Source organism: Urocitellus parryii, chromosome X (assembly GCF_045843805.1).
Source record: "Urocitellus parryii isolate mUroPar1 chromosome X, mUroPar1.hap1, whole genome shotgun sequence".
In the NCBI taxonomy this organism is placed as follows: domain Eukaryota; kingdom Metazoa; phylum Chordata; class Mammalia; order Rodentia; family Sciuridae; genus Urocitellus; species Urocitellus parryii.
This window is the reverse complement of record NC_135547.1, coordinates 122509205-122529249: the sequence shown is the minus strand read 5'-3', so window position 1 is coordinate 122529249 and position 20045 is coordinate 122509205.

Below are 20045 nucleotides of genomic sequence, written 5' to 3'. Positions count from 1 at the left end.
GTTTTAAAATATGACCACAAATCTGATAAACTCCATCTCTTGAACGTAGGTTATTTCCCATCCCCATGAGTATGGGCTTACCTGGTGATTCACTTCTTACAGAGTGTATTACATGAGAGAAGTGATGGTGTGTGCTTTCTGAGACTAGGTCATAAATGGTGTTGCAGCTTCCTCCTTGACTTCTTTGTTGGATCCACATGTGGAGAAAGCCAACTGCCATGTTGTAAGGATACTCAACCAGCCTGATGGTAATATCTTCCATTCTCATCCAGTTTGACTTATGTATGATCTTGAACAAAGTGAAGATATTTAGTTCTTCCAAACTCTTAGTTGGCACAATCTCTTGTGTTGAGCATACTTCAGTATGTGAAATAAACCACCCCAAATCCAAAGTCCTTTCAAAGCTAAGGAGATAAATCTGTGATGTTGGCAGAGTCTGAATTGAAGGGCAAGCAAATAGCAGCAAGGGATTATAAATCCCTGCTTGCTTCAACTATAAACCAATCTGTCCACAGTGAGAAAGCATTTAATAAGGGGTTTCATTGTACTGGAGGAAATGGAAAATTATACTCCACGAGCAAATGGTCTGCCAGCAACAGTCTGGAACCAGCAGCATGGGCGCCTTTTAATGGTTTTTAAAAAATCAATAACTTCAGTTTTTTAATTAAATTGCTATAAGTGGGAAGAACACTTAATTACAGTTTCTATTCTTTCATAAAATGTTCTCCATGAAGAACTAGCATAATCAGATTTGGATTCTTCCCAGCAAATATACATATATATTTTTTCATTGTGTTAGCACACTGAATTCTGTTTTTACTTGAAAAAAATGAAAATGAAGATAAGTGGGGGGAAAAAAAGAAAAATGGAAGCCTACCTAGCTAGACAGCATCTGTGACATCATGAATCTGGATGGAAAGGATGAAGGAAAAAAAATCAAAATTTCAAATAGCAGACACAGCATATCCAGTTTCTATTATAAGCAAGAACAGAAGAGAATTGGCCAATGTCCCATTTTGAGATGGCACCTAGAGATTTTTAATATATTGGCAAGAGCAGTGGGTGTTTTCTGGAGTAAAATACTAGCATGGTGTTTCTAAAAATATCCTTAATGCAACGAAAATCATCTTTTCAGTTATTCTATTTTAATTAGATTCTCTTGTCTGTTTATTTCTTATTTGTGCTGCTTTCTTTTTATTTTTCTCATTCTCCTGCTGTCCTGGGGGCTCTTCCACGTTAGCACAGGCGGTGATGCTCAGTGGTACTGACAGGCTGCCAGGCTGATGCTGCTTCTCTCCCCTGGAGCCCAGCTTATACCAGCCCCCTGCTCTGATTCATGATCTAGAAAATTCTCTCTGCTCAGGTATGACAGAATTTACCCTGCACAGATGCTGGCCACAGCTTAAAGACCCCCCACCTTCCCAATTCTTGTCAATCGTTTTCTGAAGCTACAGAATTTAAGGTAAAATAATGTAATACCTTCAAACTGAAAAGAAACCTTTATTCCACAATGAACAAGATCAATCTATAAGTCACCTTTTTATGCTATAGGCCACAAAATAGCATGCATAGTGAGAAGCCATTCCTTTCTTTGATTGCTATGCATAGAGATGTGTCTCTGACAAGTGGTTTGAGAAGCCCAGGGAACTAACTTAGGTTCAACATGCTCAGTAAGGAACTTGAGACGAATTTTAGCAGTTTATATAAGATCAAATGGTGTTGTAGATGAACTGAACAACATGGATTGAGTGTCCATCTATCTATATATAAAACTGCAGCATCATCAACCAGAAATAGCACATAGGACATGGCAGCTAACCCTTGCCACTACCTCAGCAGTGTTCATTCCAGAAGACGTGCTTTATCTCACAAAAGGCAGAGCCAATTCTCTTGTCTCATTTTACTATTTTATGGCCAGTCTTCCCAGCCTAAAAGCCCATAAGCAAGTTCACAGGAAAGATAAGATGAACAGATCACAAAAGGAGTCCTGGAAAGAATACTTGTAGAAATGAAGCCTCTAGCTTGAAAAAGGGTAACCTTAAAACAATATGGGAGCTCTTATTTTTCTCATCCCATAAGTATTAGACCAAAGTTGTTTGAATGACATTGAAAAATCAGTTCATGCAATGGGGACCTCCTTTGAATGTGTCTACTCTTTGCAGTTGGGGGTGGGCTCTGTCTGTCAGCAAAGCCCATAGCTCAGCAAATGGTCAGAGGTGGCCTGTCTTGGCCTGATACTTCCTTCTGTCCTCAACTCTATGCAGCCCTCACCATTTTGGCATATGGGGGTTGAGCTGGAATTAATCTTCAACTTTTGTATGTCTTTTTTGGAAGAATCATTTATAATATGAAAGATGATGTTTGGGGATGAGATGTGGGTTTACTTTAGTGGCACATCTCTGTCAGTCTTTCCTAGGAGAGGGAGAGGAGGGGAGGCAGGGTAGGGAGCTAGCACCATCAGATAATTGCTATTTAAGTTTGTCAAAACCTGGACTAGACAGTATCCCAAGGAAAGTGATATGCTGGAATCTCCCTGACTAAAATACTGGCAACTATCAATTACCATTGATTGGCCCAGTGGAAAGGAAGTGAGTGGCTCACTTTCCCAAAGTACAGACTAATAGAAGCAAATCCAGTTGAATATTTCTTTTTCTAATTAATGGAAGATAGCACACATTCAGGAACAGAATCATACTTGCAAAAGTCAGAAGAAAAAGGAAATATGAAGTACATTGGCCCTTCCAAGAAATTGTACATGAAAAAATTCAGAACATGCCATCTGATACTAAAATCTATTTTAGATGCCTTCTGTGATTTGTAGTAGGTAATTGGCTCTGTAGCTAACCTCGCTGTTGTTAAAGTACATGCTCTTTCCCCACCTCCTGGTCCCCATTTCATACATACACCATCTTGTCCTAGTATTCCTAGGGCTTTCTTGCCTTTACGACTGAAAGCATTGCACTTTAAAAATTCCCTCAGTTTCTAGAACCATCTCAGTACTGGTCAAACTGGAATGACTAGTATCTCTACTTGGCAGCACAGTAGAGTCTTCTAGGAAGCTTTGAAAAATCTGGATGTTCAGGACATACTACAGATCAACTATATCAGAAACTCTGGGGGTGGTCCTCAGATGATTCCAATGTGCAGCCAAGATTGAGGACCAGAACCTAAGAACTCATACAAATTTTGAGCTGAAGCCAGAGCCTCAAAAGGTCAAATGACACATCTTTGTCTTCTATTTGTGATGAATGGTACATATCACTTAAGTACATTAAGTTTATCAAAAGTATTTGCTTGGTTCCCAATACTGAACAACAATTTTATATTGCAAAGCTAGCCCTTGTAGAAACCCCGATTGTAAAAAAAATAATAAAAACAGTAATAAGCAGCTCTCTAACAGCAAACAAAATTTGTAAAGAACTTTGGAATGCCTCCCTCCATTCCTGGACTTGTTTTGTTTTAGGTCACTGAGATGGAAGACATATGTGGCCATTTGGAGTTTCTAATTTCATGCACTTGTCACCCTTCATGGAACTCTCAGCAGCTTAGTCTTCTTCCATCTTTGGGACTGTCACCACTGAAAGATGTCACTCATTCCACTTAAGTCACTTAATTTTTTAAGGTCCTATAAACCTATACTTATTTTGAAAAATCTCCAAAAGGAGATAATATATATTCTCTATCAAGAAGGAGATTAGGTATATAGATTTCCTTAGGAGCTGTGTACCCCTTTTTCTTCTCCTGGGTTTCAGTGATGATCAGATAGACTTTTGGGGATAGAGGACATCTGAAAAACTCATCTGAAGGCAAAGAGGCACATATATTGATGTCTCACGAATATTTGCAAGTAAAAGGCAATGCTTTCCACTTATTTATACAACAAAGAGTTGAGCCCTTTATATCAGGCATCATACCAATGATTGAATAAAATGATGAACAAGACATTGTATGTTTCTGACTTCATGGAACTGACACTTTGCTGATGGCAAGCTTGGCTCCATTATAGCTCTAATATAATCTGCATGATGTTCATTGTGGTCAACAATGAACTACATATATGACCACAGTCCCATATGATTATATCACCTAGTAATGTCATAGCCATCTTAGTTTGTGAAAGTACACAGTGATGTTCACAATGATGGAGTCACCTAATTATACATTTCTCAGAATACATACACTATAAATGACACATGACTGTATATTGGTTTGTATGCACATGCACAACCACTTAAATATCATTTAATTTGTAGGCTAAATAATCACTAAAAGTTTATTACAAACTAGTTACTACTTTAAGATCATGGTGTTAAAATCTTAGAGAAATGAAAATCAAAACTACTCTAATTGCTAGAGATCATGAACAGCTTTCCATAGTTTGTTGATGATTGTATTTATTCTGTGTAGTGCCTGTTCAGTTCCTTAGCCCATTTATGGATTGGGTTATTTAGTGTTTTGTTTGGTGTTAAGTTTTTTGAGTTCTGTATATATCCTGGACATTAGTGCGTGTGATAAAGATTTTCTCCCATTTTGTAGGCTCTCTTCACATTATTGTTTCTTTTGCTGAGAAGAAGCATTTTAGTTTGAGTACATCCCATTTATTGATTCTTGATTTTACTCCAGTCAGAATGGAAATTATCAAGAATACAAGCAACAATAAGTCTTGGTGAGGATGTGGGGAAAAAGGTACACTCATCCATTGCTGGTGTGACTGAAAATTGGTGCAACAGCTATGGAAAGCAGGATGGAGATTCCTCAGAAAACTTGGAAAGGAATCATCATTTGACCCACATATCCCACTCCTTGGCTTATACTCAAAGAACTTAAAATCAGTATATTTCAGTGATGCAGCTACATCAATGTTTATAGCAGCCCAATTCACAATAGCTAAACTGTGGAACCAACCTAGATGCCTTTCAGTAGACGAATGGATAAAGAAAATGTGGTATATACACACAATGGAATATTACTCAGCCTTGAAGAAGAATGAAATGATGCATTTGCATGTAAGTGGGTGGAGCTGGAGAATATGCTAAGCAAAATAAACCAAACCCCCAAACCAAAGGCCAAATGTTTTCTCTTACAAGCAGATGCTAATCCATATTTGGGGCAGGGGGAGGATGAAATTTGGATTGTGCACAGGGGAGGGAGGTATGGGAAGGGAGGGTTGGGGAGGGGGTATGAGGATTGGAGAGATGGTAGAATGAGACAGACATTACCCTATATACATGTAAGATTACTCTACCAGTGTGCGTCTGCACCATGTTCAGCCAGAGAAAGGAGAAGTTGTGCTCCACTTGTGTACAATGCATCAAAATGCATTCTACTGTAATATATAATTAACTAGAACACATTTTTAAAGAGACAAAAAATATCATGGTGAATGCAGGGCCCAGTGGTACACACCTATAATCCCAGCAGCTCTGGAAGCTGAGGCAGGAGGACCATGAGTTGAAAGCCAGCCTCAGCAACTTAGCAGGGTCCTAAAGCAACTCGGTGAGATCCTGTCTCTAGATAAAACAAAAAAAGGGGCTGGGGATGTGGTTCACTGGTTAAACACCACAGGATTCAATCCTTGGTACCCCCCACCCCCAAATCATGGTGAAACTATTGTTCAAAAACATCTTATTTTAAAAATCACTACTAATACTTTTGCATCTCATTCCCTTCATTCTGTCCCTCCAGTGTTTTGTTGAGACTGCAGGCAAAAGAATCACCAAGGCTCCAGCCTGTATTTGTTTTCTCAGGAGTCTTAGGCATTGAACACTCTAGGTACACTTTAGGCAGTTCAACTCAAGAGAGGTTTGATGAGCTTTTGAAGAAAACAAATCTTATCAGGTTACACAGGGGATAAAATAAGACAACAAATGAAGCCTTGATAGAGTGGCATGGTATACCAAGGGCTAGCTGTGCCCCCATTGTTCTGATGCTGCTCCAGCCACATGTATTAATACTTTCAAGAGTCACTCATGTTTGTCATTTACTAGATTTACTGCTTGGTGGTGTTTCAAGGCTTTCTCTACCTGACGAAAATCATATAAATTGCTTTTTTTTCTTCTTTCCCTTGTGGTATTTGTTTTCCTTAGTGGTTGAGAAGATGAAGTTTTACTAAATACAATTTTCTACATTGTATTTGGTTTTAACTCTCAGTATTAATGCTAAGTGAAATTGTAGCATTTAAGATAGATTATATTGTTTTAAAGGATAGAATTCTTAATAAAACACAAATCATTTTGAAAAAAGTAAAAAAAAAAAAGTATTTAGGCTTTACAGTTTTACCTGGCTAGGTATATCAACCAATTGATCCAAACAATCATTTATTATTCTAGTTTGTTTATTTTACAGTATATATACATATATACTACATGCACATGTATGTATATTTATGTATATTTATGTATATATACTTAATATAATCAGGTGTTAGTCTGGGGTTGTGACTCATTGGTAGAGCGCTTGCCTCACATGTGTGAGGCACTGGGTTAGATTCTCAGCACCACATATAAATAAATAAATTATAATAAAGTTCTATCAACAACTAAAAAATATTTTAAAAATATAACTAGATGTTTTGTAGAAATATTAGTGATAAAGATGAATAATCTTCCCCATTTTATATACTCTTATCTAATAATTATTAGATTTACCTTGGAGACAATGGCTTGAAGGTAGTTTCTGACATATAAAATGTGCAATAGCAGGTGCTGATAACTTGAGTCCTCTTTTCTAAAGTAAACAAATGCATTGGTGCACTACCATGAGTCCCTTTGGATAGTGTTGATCGATCAAACCATAATTACTTACTAGCCACTCTGTGTGAGGCTATTTCCAACTTTAGTGCAAGGGGTAGATAAATAACTCTCCTTCCTACTCCTAAAAAAGCCTAAGATCTAGTTGGGAAACCAGTGGATGGTAGAGGGTCAAACTAGTAAGAGGAGTTTGAATGATACAGAACGGATATACACAGAGTCTTAGAAACTGAATAGGAGTTTGATAGGTAGAGAGGAACTGACAGGGCATTCTAACTTGAGCATGTAGTTGTCATGGGAAAACTCGTGAACTAGAGCTTCTTCCTGGGCTCTGTGGCTGACACTGTAATGACAGATACCTGCTCCTCTTCTCTATGTCAGAGGTTGATAAACTTGTATAGAGGGTCAACATTTCTGGCCTTGTGGGCCCTGCCATCTCTGTTGCAACTTAGTGAAAGCAGTCATAGACCATACATGAATGGGCGCATGGCAGTTTGTTTGCAATGTTCCTCAGGTGCCCCCTATTGGCTGAGTCTAAGGAAAAGTACCTGGCAAAGCCTAAATGCAAACTGCCAAATCCCAGGCCCAATCCCACAAAACTAAATGTGGAAGAGGGGGTTTGAAATTGAAGACTCAATGTTTTAACAACTGGCACACAATTTAAGAGCCTGCTTCTACAAAGTTACACGTAGACAAAAGTTTACTAAATAGAACAATTTTTCATCGACTATCAGAATAATTTCAAGAAGCGCTTTATCTATTTCTCAAAAAAGCTACAAATAATTGATTGCTGAACACTGAACACTAAGTTTTCAAACTATGATCTGGCAAACTTTTCTGGAAAGAGTCAGATAGTAAATATTTTTAGCTGTGTGGGCCATATGGTCTTTGTCACACTATTCAACTCTGCCATCACTCCTCAACTCTGTCATTGTGAAAGCAGCCATACAATATTATGGGCATGGCTGTGTTACAACATAACTTTGTTTAAAAAAAAAAGAACTGGATGGTTAGATTGGGCACGTAGGCCACAATTTGCCCCCTCTGGCTCTAGAATGCAGTGATTCTCCACTCTGAATGCAAATCGATTAACCCTGGAAAGCTTTAAAAATACTAATGCCCAATTCCAACTTTCAGAGATCGCTTTTCAGTGGTCTGAATATCAATATGTTTGAAAAATCCCCCAGTGATTCAAATATGCCCATTGCTCTCGACTCCCTCTAATCCCTTAATCAAGTAATCAATCATCAATAACTTTAAATACTCCAAGAGGATTCACTATTTGAAAGAAATCAGAGGTGAACATTCCATGATAAATTTTTGGAAACTAGAAATGTCATTTCTTCGTTTATCTTTCATAAGTTCAGATTTTCTTATATCAATTTTTTAAAAAGGAGGAAGCAAATACCTATGTGCAAATAAGGCCCTTGTGTTGTTGGTTTGGTGTAATGTGGTCTATAACAAGATACTGGTGTCTTATTCATTTTTGTGTATCCAGCATCTAGCATATATCTATTGTGCAGTGATGGACAACACATATATGGAAAGAATAAATGAAGAAGGGAATAAAGAAAGGAAAGAAAATTACTTAGAAATCTTAACCTTCATTCAATCAAGGTCACCACTATTTTAAGGCTACCATAGATAATTTGATATAGATATAACAAGCCTTTGTTTTGAACATGGATTAACTTCTTTTGGAATACTAGTAAAAGCAAGTTATTTGACTCAGTTAAGGCAGGAAAAGACTCAATGGCTATTTCTTTTCCTTAGGCCAGACTTGTAAAATTCTTTTTATTTACAGTCACACATGTAGAGTCCTCAAAAACCCAACAGTCTTTTGTATGGTGCTATAGTTTCCATGGCAACTATGTTTATGGTATCACTGGTGTTATTAGTAGGGGAACCAGGGGAGAGATAAATACTAAAGACAATAATGTTGTTTCCCTTTATCTTATTGGATGGCTCCAGGCACCAAGACTGATGGCTTGGGGATAATGGAGAATAGCAGCTGTGACTGCAGTGGGTATTACACCTGGATTTTATTATTCAGAAGCCACCACTGCAAAGCTTTATAAGCCAAGGTTTCCTTGTTACTTTATATTGAATGCCTTGGTTTTAAAAGGCTACCCCTTTTTTAGAAACACTCAGCTATTCAGTACTACTTTTGAATAACTAGGTTTTAAAATATTTCAAAGTACTTTAGCTATCTTAAAATTGAATAAAAAAGGGAACGAAATCCTTGTAACTTACTGGTTTTTGCCCATTATCAGTTTCTGTGGATATTGTGTATTTTGCATGCATGTGCATTTGCACAGCTAAGTCAGAGATGCTAGTACCTAAATGCTTTTTTAAAAATTCTGAACTCCAGATCTATATATCCAGTTGACTTTTTGACATCTCCATTTGGATATCTAACAAACGTGTCATCCTTAACATTAGAAAAACTAAATTCGTGATATTTCTCCTTGGAAACCTCTCCCTCCGACAGTCATTCTTGTCTCAGCAATAGACAATTCCATTTTCCGGCTGCTCAGGCTAAAATTCTTGGAGTCATCTTTGGCTCCTCTCTCTCATCTCACACATTCAATCTGTCAGCAAATTGAGAAGCCAACTACTTATTTCCCCACTGCTTTGACAATATTCTCTGTTTGGATTATTTCCTTCTAACTGCACTACCACAATCTATTTTCAACACAGAAGCTAGAGTGATCTTGTTAAAATGTAAGTCAGGTCATGTCATTCTCCTGTTTAAAACCTTCAGCTGGCCTCCTATCACACCATAATAAAGCCTAAGTCTGTATAATGTTGTATAAAGCCCCACAAGATTGATCTTTTATTGCCTTTCTGACCTTCTCTTTTCCAGCTCTCCCCTGGTTTCAAGTCCAGCCACATTGGCCTCCTTCCTATTCTTTGAACAAACCAGGCATCCTCCCAACCTAGGGTCTTGAGATTAAAACCTTGCTGTTCCCTCTGCCTGGAATATTCTTTTCCTCAGATATTTCATATACCCACTCCTTAATCTCTTTTAGGAGTTTGCTTAAATGTTGCCTTGACAGTGAAACCTTGGCTGATCAGCCCATTTCAAAGAGTATACCCCAAACCCAGCAGACCTCCCTGCCTTTAATTTTTAAATTTCCTCATATTACTATTCACTGTCTGACTTATTACTGCCTCCCTTTTACTGAAATATGGACTCTATGGTTATGAAGATGTTTTATCTGTTGCTACATCCCTAGAACCTAGAAAAGTATCAGACACGAGGTAAGTGATAAACAAATGATTATTAAATAAATGAATGAATAAAGGAAGATATTGAAGGGACAATTTTTTTCTTGAGGATTTGAGTGATATTGACCTTGAGCCATTTAAGACCTATGCATAAAATTTTATTATGGGGTGGCCACTCATTCAATAGATTCCAATTAATCTAGTTTCTAACAGGATATATGATAAGGTTTAACAGCCTTCATTGTGTGAGAGTCATTTATATCTGACTTGGTGAAGTTTAAAGAGATATCTGTTCCTTGTTAAGTAAAGATGGATAAAACTAGCATTAATGCTTCATATGATTATACTATCAAGGGTCTAGTCAGAAAAATAGAAACTATACTTGGTACTTCGACTGAAGCGACTTAATGCAGAAAACTGATCACATAGTAATTGAAGATAAAAATGGGAACAGTGATGTAATCCATGGATTAGAACTACCGGAAGGAGCTGCTACTCCTGGAGCTTGGGAAATAATATACAGTGATAGAGATGCTCAGAATTGAGAAGCTGGGGAAAAATTCCAATTTTAGTTATATACTCAAGACAAGTGGAAACATGTCTACACAAAACTTGTTCACCAATGTTCACAATCAATAGGAAAAAAGTAGAAACAACCCAAAGGTCCATTAACTGATAAATAGCTAAATAAAATGGAGCACATCCATGACAGAATATTATTCAGTCATAAAAAGGAAAGAAGTATTGATACATGCTACAACATGAATGAACCTTGGAAACATTATGCCAAGTGAAAAGGCCATAAATTTTATGATTTCATTTATATTAATGACACAGAATGGGAAAATCCATAGAGATATAAAACAGGTTACTGGTTCCTTAGGGCTGGAAGAATGGAGAATGGGAAGTAACTATTAATGGGTATTGGGTTTCTTTTGAGATGCTGAAAATGTTCTAAAATTATATTGTATTGATGGTTGCACAATACTGTGAGTATACTTAAAAGCACCAAACTGTTCACTGTAGGTGAGTAAATTTAATGGGATGTGAATTATATCCCCCCCCAAAAGCTGTTTTAAAAATGAAGCTTGGAAAAGGGATTTTGTGGATATAGGGCATAGGCCACTGAAAGGGTTCAACTGGGATGCTTCTTAGACTTCCAAGGAAATATGATAAAGCCAATTTGGGGCTGAGGAATAAGGACTGAAGGCTGGAACCGACTGAATTGCTGGTACAAAGGTCTTTGATGTTGGGATGACAGAAACCTAGCAGGAAGAAGAAATTTTCTTTTACTCTCCTCCAGCTTTTAAATCTGTCTAGCTCCCCCTACCATCAGAACATCACAGGAAGTCAGATGATAAAGGAGAATTGTAGCTTACTGAGTTCTGGACTCAGTGAGGTAGTAATATCCTAAAAACTGACAATCTATACAAGTGGCACCTCAAGACCCAAGCATTCATTATTACACATTTTAAATCATATTCAATCAAAGAAACAATGCCTTATTCTGCCTAACAATATACAACTAGCCTTTATATAAACCAACATTCCCTCATCTTCTCTTCAAAAAGACTACCAGCTATCATGGTGGTCATCTCTGGTTGGCAGCTGTACTTTCTCTTTCTGGAGGAATTATTCCTCATTGAGTTTAGTCACAATCACAATGCCTGAATCTTCTGGAAGCTAAAGACTAATTTGCAATTTAATAGTCATAAATTATTTTAGAGTAAAAACAGATTAAATTTTGATGTTAATCACTACTAACAATACCTATAAAAATAGGAGGGAAATGACTTAATATTACACACATATACACACATCAGGAGGTAAGAAAGAAAAATATAACTGAAGGCTTCATTTTACAACTGAATTTCTGTAACTGTTCACAATGCCACCATTGATATTTATAACTTTTTTTCTAATAGCTATTCCTTCTTCCTTGAGCCAACTGGTTGCTATTATTGTACCTGGTTGTATGGTTCTGCCTGTTGTTTACTGAGGAAGAACTTTGGCTTTTACTCTCATAGAAATCAACAGGATCCTCAGAGAATCCCTTTGATTTGATATAATCTGTGATGACCTCACTGAGTAATAGTAACTCAGTCTCTTCTTGGTAATCGAGTTAATAATTTAAACCAGGACAGTGCATTGTCCTTCCTTGACTTTGGATTCTGGAGCATCTGGAGTCCAAAATGGTCAGTGCTAGTCCCAACTTCCAATTCAACGAAGTCATGGTTGTGGTCCCTGCTTAGAACTAAGTCCTCCCAAGCAGAAACCCAAGTAATAGGTTCAAGAGTAAATATTCTGCAAGAAAAATATTAGGTGTAATGGTAAGAGAATATACTCTTACTTTCATTCCTTGATTCCTGGGTTAATTATTTGAACCTGTGGGAGTTAGGCATAGATGATGTTGCTGATTTAGAACATTTTCTACCTCTTGTGAAATATAGCCTAATTTTTTGTTTTATCTTCCAACTGATCATAATTAAACCCTTGTGTTATCCTTTCATTTATTTAGGCAATGCTTCTGGGTGATGGGGTATGTGGTTAAGGTCAATGCATTCCATGAGCATACACTCATTGCCACATAGGGTTTTTCTGTGCACTTACTTTTGGGTTAGAAGCAATGATTTGTAGGACATCATAATAGTGAATAAAGCATTCTGTGTGTGCACAGATGGTAGTAATGACAGAAACATTATCGGCAGGGAAAGCAAATCAATATCTGGAAAACATGTCTACTCAAGTAAAGAGAGAACACTACTGTCAGTGACAGAAAGGATCCAGTGTAATTAACCTGCCACCAGGTGGCTGACTGATCCCCTGGGAGAATACAACCATATTGAGGATTTAGTGTTGGTTTCTGCCATTAATAGTTTAGGCACTCAGAAGTAGCAGTTGCTGCTGGATCAGAGTGTGACAGGAACAGCTTCCAGTAAGGAAGAAGGAAAGTCCTTTCCCCTTCTGTGTGCCAATAGTCCTATAGTTGCCCCTACTGGCAGAACTACACAGGAAGCTAACTGCTAAGGGAGAAATACAAATTAAGACCCAGCAATAGCTTACTAACCATTTGTACTTGGTAAATGTAAGCTTCCTCTTCCTCGGCAGAAGAAACTACATTTGAACTGAAAGTTCTGAGAACATAACAGGATAAGCACAGGCTTTGTTGTTAAGTATCCTTCCCACTGCTGAGCAGTTATGTGGGAGATTGAGCAAGTCACTGGATTCCTGGGATTGGGCAAGTTACCCCTGTTTTCCCATCTTTGAATGGGGAATAAATACCATCTCATAAATCTATTGTAAAAAATTCATGAAATACATGTGGTAACATTTGTCAAAGCACTTGTTATTCATTAAATATTATTTTCTATCTCCCAAATATTCATTACCTTTTAGCAGTGGTTCTCAATGGGAATAATTTTGCCCTCTAGAAGATGCCTGGAAACGTCTGAAGACATTTTTAATTGTCATAACTGAGGTGGGGATGCTAATGGCCTCTAGGGGATAGAGGCTGGGGATGCTTCTAAATACCCTACAGTGCACAGACCCTTGCTCCACATAACCTGAGGTTGAGAAATCCTTCCCTGTAGCCAGGACTAGGGCAGCATTGGTGGTATAGTGATTAGCATAGCTGCCTTTCTTTAGCTAGGACTACTATGATTACTTACATGCTAAAGTTACTTTCCCAGATGGGAATCCCAAAGGGAAGTAACTGCAAAAGTGGTTAAACTGTGTTAACTGACTCCTTGCCACATGCCTTGATTTAGCTCCCAGCCTTGCTCCCAAATGGGTTCATAATGGTGCTTTTAGATTATATAGCAATAGAATAGCACAAGAGCACTTACAGAAGATAAACAGCTGCCAAACTGGCCAGAGACCAGCCATCTTCCTTTCTAAATTTATAGCAGTCTGATTTTCTGTCTCACAGAGCAGGGGATGAGCCAGCCACATATTCTCTTCCCCAGGTTAAACAACAGTGACACCTTGGACAGCTTCAGCAGCAGCAAGAGCAGCTAAAATTTATGGAGTGTTCACTGTGTACCAGGCACTATGCTAAACACTTTCCATGCATTATCTCATTTTGCTTTTCTTTAGAGGTTCAACTTGATGCTTTCTTGTCTCATATTCAGTCATTATATCAGACTGGGTTGAAGTGTTAATCCTTTAAATGGTACTATAAGGACATTCACAGGACATGGGAATTAATTATTGAGAATAGTAAGTGCTATGCAGGTATTATGTTTTGTGTGCTCTTCCTGGGGGCGAAAACTATCTGAAAAGAGGAAGATATCATTGACTTTCAGACATTCAGTTTGATGAAAATATTATATTCATATGACTGAGTAAAAATCATTAATATCTTACAGTTTTCAGTTTTGTACTTCTATTTTGACTTCTATGCTGCAACAACCCCAAATACCACCACAACCCTTGCAAAGGAAGGGTCAAAGACATTGCAATTTTGTGTAAGATGGAGAAATGATCCATAAATTCTAATCACAAAATCTTTGACTTTGTTAATCCACAACAAGAGGCTACAACTGAAAATGTTACTCTATAGACCTCTACCTTGAGAAAGCAAAGTTAAAAATTAAACTCGAAGAATAGCAGCTCACACTCATACACACTTGAATTTGCATAATGGTTTCCCATGTCAAAGAAATGCTTAGCCTATGCTGAAAAAAAGCCATGGCTTTGAAGTCAAACAGATCCTTTATGGCTTTGCGTGAACAACATCATTTGGAAAAGATCCAATTCAATGAGGAAAATGGGACTTTACAGAGTCTATAGGAAGATTATAGAAAGAACAAAGCCATTTTCCCCAGTATACAATTGATATGAAGAGTGTGAACAACATTTGTAGCATAAGATATCATGAGTCTCTTGATATGATACATATTTTCAAAAATGTAAAAGTACACCCCAATTGTTAGAAACATCAGGCAAACTCCAAATGAAGAACATTCTAAAAAAATAATAACTTCACTTTTCAAGAGTCAGGGTCATAAATAATGGAAAAACTGACAAATTGTTACAGATGGATAAAACCAAGAAAAAATAACTACACCCAAAGTAGGATCTTGGGTAAGATACTGGAATAGAAAAAATATTCAGGGACAAACTGGCAAAACTTGAATAAGTTGTTCTGTTTAGTTAACAATGTGCCAATGTCAGTTTCCTAGTCTTGATAATTGTGTGGGGTTAGGTAAGATATAAACATGAAAAGTGAGCCAGGTGTATAAAGGAAATTTCTACTATCTTTGTAACTTTTGTATAAGCCTAAAATTAGAATAAAAGAATACAGATGTAATCATTTGTTGGAGTTTAATACATTTATAAATTATATTAATGGTATTTCATGAATTCCACCAAATAGTGAAGATGTTTCCAAAAAGAAATATTTTCCTTTGCTTGGACAAAATATATACTCTCTCATACTCATGTAAACTTATACCCAAAGACATATCTGCAGGAAAACATAGAAATATATTAAATATCTTAAAATAAGTCTACGATTACTCCTTATCTAGAAATTTATCCAAAGGAAATTATAGTCCTGTTTTATAATAGTAATCAATAAGTTTTAGTTAAATAATTTAATGGATTGAAGTGTATAAATAAAGATGTTCACAAGATCATTTATCATAATAGAAGAAACAGCCTAAATCAGCGTCAAGAAAGAATTGAATAAATAATGTTAGAGTCCATACAGTGGAAGAGCTTTTTACTGTTAAAAACATGGAGATTTATTGACATGCAAAGATGCTCACAATGTATTGCCAATTTAAAAAAATGAGTTACCAAATAAATTCATTTTTGTTAAGAAAAATATACTTTAATATAAAATTATGTATATTCTAATATTTTCAAGATTGTCTCTGGATTATGGAATATTATAGATATAACTATATTAATAGTGAAGTTTCAGGCCAGACAAGAAATGATAGCCATGAGAATCAGAAATGAGTCAGCCAAATCACCATAAGTGATTTTAAAGGGAATGAGTCCAAGATCTTTTTTTTTAATTCAAAATCTTGTTCCAGGATTCCAGGACCCCTTTGCTGTATCAAGATTATAAAAAGGTATCTAAGAGAGTTCTTTGTAAAGGAGATTTCTGAAGAAATTTCTTTGGAGCTGCTGCTGCAGTGCTGAGGGCCCCTTCCCTCTTTAGAAATGGAGTGGGAAAGAGTTACACTCTAATCCCATCCTAGTCAGGAGACCATGAAGGAAAGCATTGATAGTTTGGATTGTGTGTCTCCTGGTGTTGGGTGATATGAGTCTGGTATCTGACTCCTGCCTCAGAAAGCTACAGAGGACTGTACCTTGGAAAAGAAGGTGAGAAGAGGACTAAAAAACTGCATTGTTTTGAGTCAACAGAGGATGTCTATATTTGGATAGCCTGAATTTCTAGTTTGTGATGTAACACATATAAGAAGTGTTTGCGTTAGAAGAGAGAAAGCAAGCCACTTTGGGGGTGTAATGGGATCTCTCCAATATGGTGGCTCAGAAAACCTGAGAAAAGGAATTGGAGGTATATCACAGAATGCTCAGGGTCTAAGGCAGAAATAAGGGATGTCCTCTACTCAAAGAAACTCAGGACAGACTGTAACACTAGGGAAACACTAAGAAGAACCTTGCATATTCCAGGAGACGGTTTTAAATATCAAAGCTCACAGAGCACAAAAATTGTTAAGGTGTTATAAGATCAAGTATGAGCATTTCCCCTTCCCTTCTCTCTCCACAGTGGCTGTTTCTAAAGGAGTCATTGGTTTTAGTATAGCCCATGTGTATTATAACACGCATTTATCTAAAAAAAAAATGACAACAGGCAAAGGCCATAATTGAAAATACAAAGAATTTCCCTAAAGATCAGATCAGAATCAAGGCCCCAATTAGAAACTTGAGCATTCAAATATTGGTCATTTTCTTGTCAGTTAACTCATATCATGGTACTAAGCATAATATGAAACAGAATGATCTTTTCAGGTAAGAATGGACATAGCATCCATAAGAGAGCAGCTAAGTTTCAGCAGCAATATATGACATGTACTGAAATGGAGGCTAAAGCCTCTTGCACTTTAATGTCATGAGAACAAAATAAATATTAATTACAGAGGAAGTTCTTATTCTCCTGGACTGATCTAGGAAGACATGTCCAACTAATTCAAATATATAACTTTTTTTTTTTTTTTACAAAGACTGTTCATTGGAGAAGATAAAAGCATTAGAGTTTAATTGCTATAGGGATGATGCATTTGTTTTACAAAGCATGGCAATTCCTTTGTTAGGAGAAAAGAGAAACAAGATTGGTCCTGATTCCCCTTTGGCTCATTCAACTATATTTTGAGTATGATTTCATGATGATTATGCTTTAATTGAAGTAACATTTCTTCAACAGCTGTACTGATTTTCATCCATAAAACTTACTCCCACTGCTATTCCAAGCAGAGCATACCCTGACTAGTGGAGCACTGATCCTTCCCAGGAAGATTCAATATGTGCCTCCTAGATCATGGACCAACTCATTTAAAATGATCTTCCATCTTTGTTGAGGAAGAAAATGACAATGACATTTCTTTAGAGGGGAGATAGGTATGCTTAATAATTTCTTTAAATAAAAAAGATTAAATCAATGTTCTATCTCCTTTACCCACATGGAACTTGAAGGAGCATGATCAGAAAGTAGGTTACTCAACTGCCTGCCAGGTGAACTGACACTATTTTTTTTAAATGAGGTGTCTGCTGATACCCACTGCCCACTAGATGCCTGTGCCTGGTAGGCTGGCTCTATTATAATCTCTCAACATACACATGCACACACATGTACATGTATATCTATTCTAACCATTGAGTTCTGTGCTTATCATATATTATTTGCATTTGCTTTTGCACCGGTTTATGCTAATTTTCTTTGTCATAGATATTAAACAATTTAATAATGAAGAAAACTATTTTAAGAAACTGAATTGACTATTTCGGGAAAATTCTTGGGGGCTAAGTTGTCCAAACATTTCTGTCAAAAAGTGGAGATAGGGAAGAGGGGTGGGAGGGGAAGGGAGGGGGCAGGGGGTTAGCAATGATGGTAGAATGTGATGGACATCATTATCCAAAGTATATATATGAAGACTTGAATTGGTGTGACCATACTTTATATACAGAGATGAAAAATTGTTCTATATGTGTAATAAGAATTGTGATGCATTCCTCTGTCATGTATTTAAAAATAATGAAAGCAATTAAAAATGTAGGGGCATAACTATGTAAGATTAGGAGGATTTATGAAAACTAGAAACATTCTGAACCTTGAATGAATTTGCAAGCAGTTGCATATTCTCATTTCATTGAAGTCTAAACAGTATGAGAGACTTCAAAATTCTAAAGAAGGTCATTCAAACTGACTGGCAGACTTTGGCTTAAAATCAAAAGTCATAGAAAGAATTGGTAAGTGCATATACATTGATGAATTATTTAAAGAAGTTTTTAAAACTAAGTATTATCATTGTTGTGTCCTTTACTTTAGCTGAGTTTTTCAATTTAGTAACCAACCTGTACTCCTGAACGAACTAGAAACATTCTATGCTATGACTTAGAGCAGAGTTAGCAAACCTTGGGCCAAATTCAGCCCACCCTGTTTTTATTTGGCTTATAAGCTATGGACATTTTTACATTTCTAAATGGTTGAAAACATAAAAAAGAAGACTATTTTGAGATATAGGACAATTACACAAAATTCAAATTTCTATGTTCACAAATAATGTTTTTTTTCCCCCCATACTAAGGATTAACCCAGAGGTGCTTTACCACTGAGGCTCATCCCCAGCCCTTTTTACTTTTTATTTTGAGACAGGGTCTAAGTTGCTAAGGCTGGCCTTGAACTTGTGATCCTCCTGCCTCAGCCTCCCAAGTTGCTTGGATTACAAGTGTTTGTCACTGCACCTGGCCACAAATAAAGTTTTATGGAAATGTTCTTCTCAGTATTGGCAATGGCTGCTCTCAAGCTCCAGTGGCAGAGTTGTGTAGTTGTGACAGAGATTATGTGGTTTGCAAATCCCAAAATACTTTCTCTGATACTTTATGGAAAAAGTTTGTTAAACTGATCCAGAGCATTATTTAGAACATTTTCTTACCTCCTGTTTTTCTGCTTTGATGGTGGGAGGCATTTAAGCCTTCTGTCACTGCTCCAGGTTGTGTCTTTCTGTGAGTGAGGAGTCATATAAGCCACTATGCTCTTCTTGGCAATCAAACACTTTTCCATGTCAGGACTGAGAGAAAGAATCAAGAGTGACCTTTTAATGTACATTATTTACTCACAAGAAAGCTTTATTTAAGTATAGACAACTCCAAGTTCATCTTTTTCCTTCTGCTTCCTTTTGGGCCAAGTTGTCTGAAAGAACAAAGCAATTCTTTTGCTTTGTTTCTATTCTGAAAGAATGATGTAGGTGAATGACCTGGAGAAAATTGATTTTTTTTCCTGCTTGTGCCTCTTGGTTTGATTTTACTTTTGGTGTTGACAAATAATCCTCCTTTCTGATTTACTGGAAAACACTGGTATTCAGAGTTAGGTGTTGGAAACTAAGTATATGATTCAAAAGGGGAGAAGAAAAATAAAAACCACATTTGTCTTCCTTTCTTGGCAGAAAGCAACCAGGGACAAAAGAGAATTTAGAGTTAGAAGTTTATTGTTTGAGCTGAAGCAATACTTTATTGATTATTAAAAAAAATGGTCTTGAGGATTTCTCATTGTTGTGGTAGAAGACGATTAAGGTAATATATGATAATAAGGTTTTGGTGAAACATTGTTAACAAAGTTTTGACTCAGGAACCAAGTTATAGCATGTAGCTGTCTGAAATTGGGCTCCCCAGAAATATAGCCCAAGACAGGATTTTTGTACAATTAATCTATTAAGAGTGCTTTTAGGAAAAAGCTGTAAAAGAGCAGAGAAAATAAGAGAAGGAAGGGGAGTGGCTAAGCAAGAATGGTTTCAGGTGCAGTATAGCCTCAACTTGGCTTGAAGGTTTGGGGAATTTGGGGGCATAATGAGCATCACAGAATTTCCCTCATCA